Genomic DNA, 8965 nt, shown 5'->3' on the forward strand with positions numbered 1-8965 from the left:
GTGATACAATTCAAAATGGCTTTGCCCCGAATGCAAGGTTTCTACAAAATTATGATGTTGAGACTTCTTTAAAAATAATTTCCCCTAAATCTAAACTGAAGCCCAGACATCTTTCAAAATCCAAATCTCATTTCAGGAATCAATCAGCCCACATAGCACAAATACAACTCCCCACCCAAAATTAAAACTGTTTCCCCAATTCATATAACCCCGAACTAATGCATCATTCTACTGTATATTATATATCTCTGGAACATCCCTCGATGTGAGGTAGGCCCTAACCCTCCTATCCTTCCGTAAGGGTCTAAAGACATGCCTCTGCCATTTGACTTGGAGTCCCAGTGGGGGAACAACACAACGGAAGTGATTGATTAACAACAGATCCTACCTTTTCCCCACTCTGCTCCCACCCTCCCGATGTGTCTGGTTTTAATTTTTTATGTATTAATGTAGGTATATTTTTTATAACTGGAAACCGCCCAGACTTACCCTATGAGTGGCCACTAAATTTTATAAATAATCAGAAAAATACTCTTCTATGCTTGAAAAAGAAAATAACCAAATTTGGAGTAAGGGATAGAAGTGGGAAAAAGTTGGGGGAAAGAAGAAGTCAAGCACTTCACCTCCATTCCTAAAATTCTTTGTTAGCACAACTCTATCAAAGATAACTTAGTAGGAGCTAAAGTTCTCAATCACAAAATTGCATTCCACATTCCAATTTTCATTTTATGAACATTTGGAAAAATCAGGAGAAATGTAGGCTTTCTATGCCATTCTGTCTTTATGCGTCTTCATGCATCTCTGAAGTTCTGGAAGATCAGAAATTTGGTTTTGATCTGTTTCAAAAGAACCCTGCTTCAATTAGCACATCCAAGAAATTTATCTAGATCTGTTCAATTGGTTTCAGATTTAGGATTGGCTTGAATCCAATATACATCTATTGTAAACTTTGTGGTGTTCCAAGCTATTTCTTTACCTCGCCTATAATTTGTGGATTACCACCATATTTCCATTCTATGGTTTCCATATACAATTTGTACAATGTTGCCACATCAGAATTGGAATACTAGTTAATATTCTGGCTGAAAAGAAAGAGGAAGCATTTCTCAGATGTGTATTGATGTCACTGAAAATTGGACCTCAAGAGCAGTAACTCTATAACTTTATAACTTAGTCTAAGTCATAAACATCTGTCAAATATCATGTTGAAATGATCCTCAACTTACAACCACAATTGGAACCAGAATTTCCATTGCTAAGCAAGGCAGTTGTTAAGGGAGTCACGCCCAATTTTAGGACCATTTTTGACATGATTGTTTGCCTAATCATTGTGGTTTTTAAGTAATTCCCACAGACATTAAGCGAATCTAGTTTTCCCCATTGACTTTGTCAGAAGCTGGCTGGGAAAGTCACAAATGGTGATTTCATGACCTGCAACGTCTTAAATTCATGTGGTTACCAAGCATCCAAATTTTGATCACATGCTATGGGGATGCTGGGATGATCATAGGTGCAAGGACTGCTTGTAAATCACATTTTGCTATGCTTCTTTGAATGGTGTAAGTCGAAGACTGCCTATATTGGCCAGTCTGGTTTGATATGCTTCTCTATGGACGAGCAGTTCACTTTTCAGATTCAGATTATGATTTTCCCATATATTTCACCCCTGAAATATTACACACTGAATATGGATCCTTACCAGAGATAGTATTCAGCAGGTTCTTACCAGTTCTGGAGAACTGGTAGCAGAAATTTGGAGTAGTTCAGAGAACTGGGAGTGGAAATCTTGAGTAGTTTGGAATACCACCTCTAACTGATTAGTGGGGTGGGGTGGAAATGGAGATTTTTCAATATCCTTCCCCTGCCATGCCCACCAAACCACGCCCACAGAACTGGTAGTAAAAAAATTTGAATCCCCACTGATCCTTACCAATAAATATATTATTCTTTCATCTGCTAGCTAATTCATGAATAAGTCATAGTGTCTCAAGAGTACATAAACAAAACTTATTCACCCCATGATCCACTGGTGAGTTGGTAGGCAAACCTAGTCTCAGAAGTGTGTAATGCTAACACTATAAGTAGGATTTTCCATTAGAGAGGAATAAGTGTTTAATACAGCATTAAAATGAGCTGAGGCTAGGGAAGACTTCAAAAATACCATAAAAATAGCTTATTCAGATATATTTACAATCAAAGCAAACTATTGTTTTTGTTGTTGTTTTAACAATTTATTCTAGTTAACTATGAAGAGGTCACGCAAAACCCTTCAAGGAGAAAAGCAACCTAGAGTTAAGGCATAAATTCCTAATGGTTAGAGCAATCAAACAATGGAATAGCTTGCCTTCAAAACTTGTGTGTGCCCCATCACTGGAGACTTTCCAAAAGAGACTGGACAACCACTTGTCTGAAATGGTATAGAATCTCCTGCTTGAGTAGGGATTTGGATTAGAAGACCTCCTAAGGTCTCCTCCAGTTCTATTATAATATGTGCTATAAGGACATTTTTTTAAAATCATAACTTATTCAACTTTTGATTCAAATATCTCTAAGAGTACACAAACCAAACAAAGAATTACTAGAAGAGAGGTATCTTAGCTAAAGTTTGATACTCATAAATGGCCTATTGACTTAGCTTTGATTAGATTCCATCTTGAGTACTCTGACCATTTCTGTACATCACATTTTTGGAACACTTGGAAAAGGCAACAAGTATGATCAGGAACCAAAGATGAAGAGAAGTTGAAGAAGCAAGGGATATAATAGCAGTCTTCAAATTCCCCAAAGTGTGTTTCACAGGAAACAATTATCTTTTATTCTGGGATATAGGGGAAGCAGCTCAATGGCCTAGAGATGAAGATGCTTGCCTCCAACTCAAAAGGTCGAGAGTTCAATCCTAGGCAGTGACAGATGTTTCTCTATCAAGGTGCAAAGAGAAAATATTTGCTGCAAACTCCACTTAGGCATCAGGAAGGGCATCTGGCCAGTAAACATTCAGCTTCATTCAGTTGCTTTGAATCCAAGCCAATAAAGCAGATTACAGGGTTGTAAAAAGAAAAAAAATCTGAAGAATAAGACATGGAATAACAAATTTAAGTTACAGAAAAACAGATTCTAACTGAATGTTGGGTTGTTGTTGTTTTTTAAAAAAAAAGCTTTCCGAAAGTAAAAATAATTTGACAGAGAGGCCAATTTCCCAGAGAGTTGATGAATTCCTCATACCAGAGGTGGTATTCAGCAGGTTCTGACCAGTTCTGGAGAACCAGTAGCAGAAATTTTGAATAGTTTGGAGAACCAGCAAATACTACCTTGACTGGAGATTTTACAGTATCCTTCCCCTGCCGCACCCACCAAGCCACACCCACAGAACTGGTAGTAAAAAAAATTGAACCCCACCACTGCCCCATACTGAGTACATTCAATCAGACTGGATAGCCATCTATTATGTTTTCATTTGAATTTTTATATTGAGGGAGGCTGCATGAGATGGCTTTAATGGCTACTTCCAAGCTGGTGATTCTACGAAATGTTGCAGTAGATTCTTGCCTAATATTCAGGGTGCTGGTTAAGGTATGACTAGAGAAACACAAGCCTCACATAAGCAACCTGTGGAATTTTGAGAGAATGTGATAGATTGTATTCACAAAATGGCTTCTTGATCGACTCTATGAAAAATGGCTACCATAGTGGTCATGACAGAAAGTGGGCCCTGTACTTGTGGGAATAAAATAGGAAGAAGAAGTGGTCATGACCAGGGCCCAAAGATTTATCAGAACCCAATCTAGTGGACAAGAATGTTTCTTCCATCCTAATAGGACCTTTGTGGATCCCAAAGCATTCCTGTAAAAATGCCTGACATTTACTCTTATTTAAAATAATGATTTAGGAAAAATTTTAAAAAGATAATAGTAGTCTATAACAGTGATCCCCAACCTTTTTTATGCCGCGGTCCGGTACCGGCATCAGCTGGGCGCCACGGCCCGGTACCGGCATCAACTGGGCGCCACCATCTTTTTTGACGAAAAGTGCTTCCAGTGACCTCACCGGAAGCACTTTTTCATCAAAGATGCGGCGCCAGCCCGGTGAGCTTTTTCTGGTAGAAATGGCTTTCACCGGAAAAGCTCACCGAAGCGCTGGCGCCGCCATCTTTTTGATGAAAAAGCTCACCGGAAGCACTTTTTATCAAAAAAGATGGCGGCGCCCAGCAACCAGCGGCCCGGTAAGACTTGTTCCGCGGACCCGTACCAGTCCGCGGACCGGCGGTTGGGGACCCCTGGTCTATAAGATAGCTGGGCTATGGGCTACCTCTTCCACAAGCTTTTTTGAAAGGATTTAGTCTTTCTCCTTCCAGTAACAATAGATTTGTATGTTATTCCAGTCCATGTTGGGTGCAACATTTATCTTCTAAATGGAAGAATTCATAGAAGAAAGTTCCTACCAAGCAACTTAACTGAATACCGAATCTTGAATATCAAAATTTTTAAAGGCCACTTAGATTTTCACTGGAGAATCAATCTTTCCAACCATGTAGTCTTTCTCTGCAGCCCCCCACCACCACACACACTCATGCACACATACAACAAACACACACTAAAGAGTTACACTCGTTAACATAGTCAGAACTGGATGGAAGTGCAACCTGAAGCATTTTAAATATTCACCTTACTTTCTCACCTTTGAACCTCTTAGCAAGATTGAACTTCTGCCCCAAAAACCACAGAGTTGAACATTTTATACCTTTGGATCTATTTATAACCTTTTACTTACCAAGCAAGATGACCGCTTCTGATGCAATAGTTGGCACTTCCATTTGATCACCTGCAAAAATAGGCATGACTTGTTTTGAAAACCACCTTATAGTAGCTTAGCCAGTCTGGCCAAAGGACAATTGACAGGGCATTAAAGTACTAATTGAGCAATACAACTGGAGAATACAAGAAGTCAAACAGGGCATTCTTTATGAGTGATAGTCAATATACTATGATTAATTTGAGGTTGTTGTGATCTGAAAGGATAGGGACAGAACATCATGGAGAAATCTCCAGTATCTAACTATGGAATCACTAAAAGTCAATGCCAACATGATAGCATATAATCAGTAGAATACTTTGCCCTTAAAGCTTAGTGTCTAAGACAGCATTTTCTTGGTAACCCTAGATTATGTTTCCATTTCTCTCTTGCTTCTTATTGACTTGGCTTAATTTTTGTCAATACTCCAACTTTTAACTGATTATTTAAGTGGGAAATATTTCTCAGTACTAGAGCTGTACAACATTAATTTTAAACTCCCAAATCTGGATGCACTATGTTCATGTAGTCATGGATACCAAATAAAGGTTCCTATGCAGAGATGGTTTTCAGCAGGTTCTGACCAGTTCTGGAGAACTGATAGCGGAAATTTTGAGTAGTTCGGAGAACCGGCAGTAACCTTCCCTCAGGAATGGGGAGGGAATGGAGATTTTACAGTATCCTTCCCCTGCCACTCCCACCAAGCCATACGACGCCCACCAAGCCACGCCCACCAAGCCATACGACACCCACCAAGCCATGCCCACAGAACCGGTAGTAAAAGGAACCACTGTTCCTATGGATGCATGTCCAACAGCATTTCTGAGAGATGCTACCATAATGGGCAGGGGAAGAGAGAGAAGAATAGGTTTTGGTGCTTAAAAATAAAGGCACATGAGTCTGTCAAGAAAACAAACAAATGGATCATTGAACATATCAACCCAGAGTTCTAACCTGAGGTACAAATGACCAGGCTCAAGTTGTCCTACTTCATATGCATTATGTGAAGAACTAGTTCATTAGGGAAAGGTCTCATTCTGGGAAAAGTGGAAGGAAACAGAAGAAAAGGACAACAGCAGCAATGTGGATTGACTCAGTTACAGCAGTGATGGGTGCACATTGGAAGACTTGAAATATCAGGTTAGAGATAGATTACCATGGAGAAAATCTAACAATGTGGTCATCAGCAATAACCTGATGGCATGTAATCATCTCCTTCTCCTTCTCTGACTTCTGTTTTTCACCATAAAGTTTGCCATAATTATTGCTAAAATGATTAAATTAAAAATCTTAGTGTAAGAAATACCTTACTTTGTTTTTGAGTTTGTTTATCTGCATTTGAAAATAAGATTCCCACAGTGAATACAGCCAAAAAAAAAAGTGTGGAGGGAACAAGGGAACAAGGCAATTTAGATGTTAATTCTTCATGACTGGTTTAAGTGCTCCAAGAGAATTAGTGTTACACTCTCAGAGAAAAGATCCATGTCGTTTTTGCCACAGGGCAGTTGGTCCTGGGAGCCTCTGGTTAGCACAACCTCCATATCTCAAACTTTAGTGAACTCATTCCTCTTCCAATAAATGGACTTCAACATCTTTCATACAAAGAAAAACCTTGACAATTTATTCTGATTACAGGAGTTCGATTGAGAGATGGAACAACTAATGATCATAAAACCAACCCACTCATCATCAGAGTCAGACATCTTCAAATGATTCTTCCTTTCCTCTTCTTTCCTAGAACAACTGTAGCCAAACAATGCTGTAATAGGTTTACACCATTACCAGAGAGATCATATCTCAAAAGACTGGCCTGCAGCAGGATGCTTGGATGGAGACTGGGGTGGGTGGGGTTTGACTCTGGAGTATTCATTCGTGTCAGATATACATGAGTTTCCAATAAATTCCAGACAATGAGACTTGGAAGTCATCCTTTTCAAACACTGTTATGAAACTGAACTCAGACTCCTTTTGTGTCTTTCCTATGTTCCAACGGCTGCCTCCAGAGAAACAAAGAGGAAAAACTAACTACTCTCAAACTCTGTGTCAGTTGGCATGGATGATAATAAAACAAGTATCCCTCTCTTTCAAAAGCACCAAAGGTTACAACAGGGTATTGAGTGCACGGAATCACATTCAGAGATCTGATTCAGCAAAATCTGCCAACTTTATAGTTAGCATGATTATAGTATTATAATAAATTGCAAAATTACATTCAACTTATTTGAGTTCACTAAACTTAAATAGAAGATCAGATATGTGGATGCATGGAGGGAGGGGAGCCAATTCATCAGTTGTCAATTGTGTTAGTTAGTTAGTTAGTTAGGTCTTTATCTTGCTTTCATTATTTTTATAAATAACCCAAGGCAGCAAACATATATAATACAGGCAGTCCTCAAGTTATGACCACAATGGAACCTACCCATCATAATTATAAAGCAGGTCAGTCATGTGACCAACCTAATTTTTTTGTAAGTTGAAAACGATCAGTACTTTTTCTTCCTTCCATTTTCCACCAAGACAATCCTCTGGGATGGGGTGGGTTAAGAGAGAGCGACTGACCAAAGTCACTCAGTCAGCTTTCATACATAAGCAGGACTAGAACTCCCAGTCTCCTGGTTTCTAGGCCAGTATCTTCATCTCTATACAATGCTGGCTCTCTCCAGAAATGAAATGTGCTTTACTACAGAAAAAGAAAACTTGACCCATACAGATGTTGGTGCTGTATGACTTCCTAAGCAAAATGTGTGAGTTGTTGTTTTGAAAAAAACTTGGTTTAATAGAATGCCTATGATACTTTGTATGCTCAGTGTACTGAAGAGCTATTGAGCATTAATTTTGGTTACCTTAGGGGCACATTGTTATTTTATTCAAACACAAATACTCAGTTCCATGGTTGAGCTAGAACTTGCAAGTAGAAAGCCAATATTTAGGGATGCTGGGAGATTTTAAGCAGGTCATATGCTAACCAGAAGCCATTAGGACTTACTTCCCTGTGACAAAAACAATGTGATATCTTCTCTAAGGGGGCATAATTTGATTCTCCTGAGGCACCTAAATCAGTTGTGAAGAATTAATTTCTAAATTATCTTGTTCTGTAACCAGGGCTACAGGATCTTTTGTAAAAGAAAATGACAGTCTCTTTCAAGAAAACCATAGTTCCTGTTGAATTTATGGATAGATGCTGGTTATTTTCTTGGCAGCAACACAAAAGCAATATCTATTTCTCTTTCTGGAATTTATGCTTTGAGTTTTCAGTCTTGTCCACTGAGATCCAGGAAATCTTGTATTTCTTGGTAGTTTCCCACCCAAATATTAACCAAGATTATTCAGGGCTTCGTTTAGAGTTTCTACAAGATTGGTTATATGCTACCTCTGTTTTATTAGATTCTGCCATAAAAAATATGAGCAGGCTTCTCCAGTTCTTCATCAAATAAAATACTCCAAGCAATAAAAAGCAAAAACAGAACCTTGTCCCTGTAAGTATGTTTTGAATATGCAACAGGAAATAAGGCATTATTGTTTTAACACTTTCTAACAGCCTTGAATACTAATACAACCAGGAGGAGGGAGAGATAATTTAAAGAATATTAATAGGTAACTAATCTGTGTCAACTTGTTTGGATTACACATGCACTCTCCTTATTTAATTTCCCTGTCCTGACAATTGGAAGAATGCTTCTGTCCTCAGAAATTAAATAGACCCAGAATTCACTAGGATTCTGTCCAAGAACTTGTTATCTGAAAATCTGAAATGTGAAGCATCTTCCTTTGAGCATATGAAGAGTGCATTTACCTCAGTCAACCAATGGAACTGCTTGCCTTCAGAAGTTTCATCACTGGAAGCTTTCAATAAGAGATTGGACTGCCATTTGTCAGAAATGGTATAGGGTCTCCTGCTTGGGCAGGGGGTTGGACTAGATGACCTACAAGGTCCTTTCCAACTCTGTTAATCTGTATTTGTATCAGTGCTGAATAGCTAGAGCCAACCCCTACATGAGGAGAAACTAGCTAATAAAATGAATATCTCCTTAGGTTATTAGTAGATAATACTAATATTATTAAATCATTTCAACTTTCTACATTGAGAACAATGTTTTAAAGTCTACTTAAAGAATAATAAATAAATCAAGGCTCCATTTTGTTCAATCTTTCAAAATGGTCAAAGAACAAGAAAATG

The sequence above is a fragment of the Notechis scutatus genome, chromosome 3 (assembly GCF_049901735.1).
Source record: "Notechis scutatus isolate UNSWTSFEM ecotype Mainland chromosome 3, rNotScu1.2, whole genome shotgun sequence".
Classification (NCBI taxonomy): domain Eukaryota; kingdom Metazoa; phylum Chordata; class Lepidosauria; order Squamata; family Elapidae; genus Notechis; species Notechis scutatus.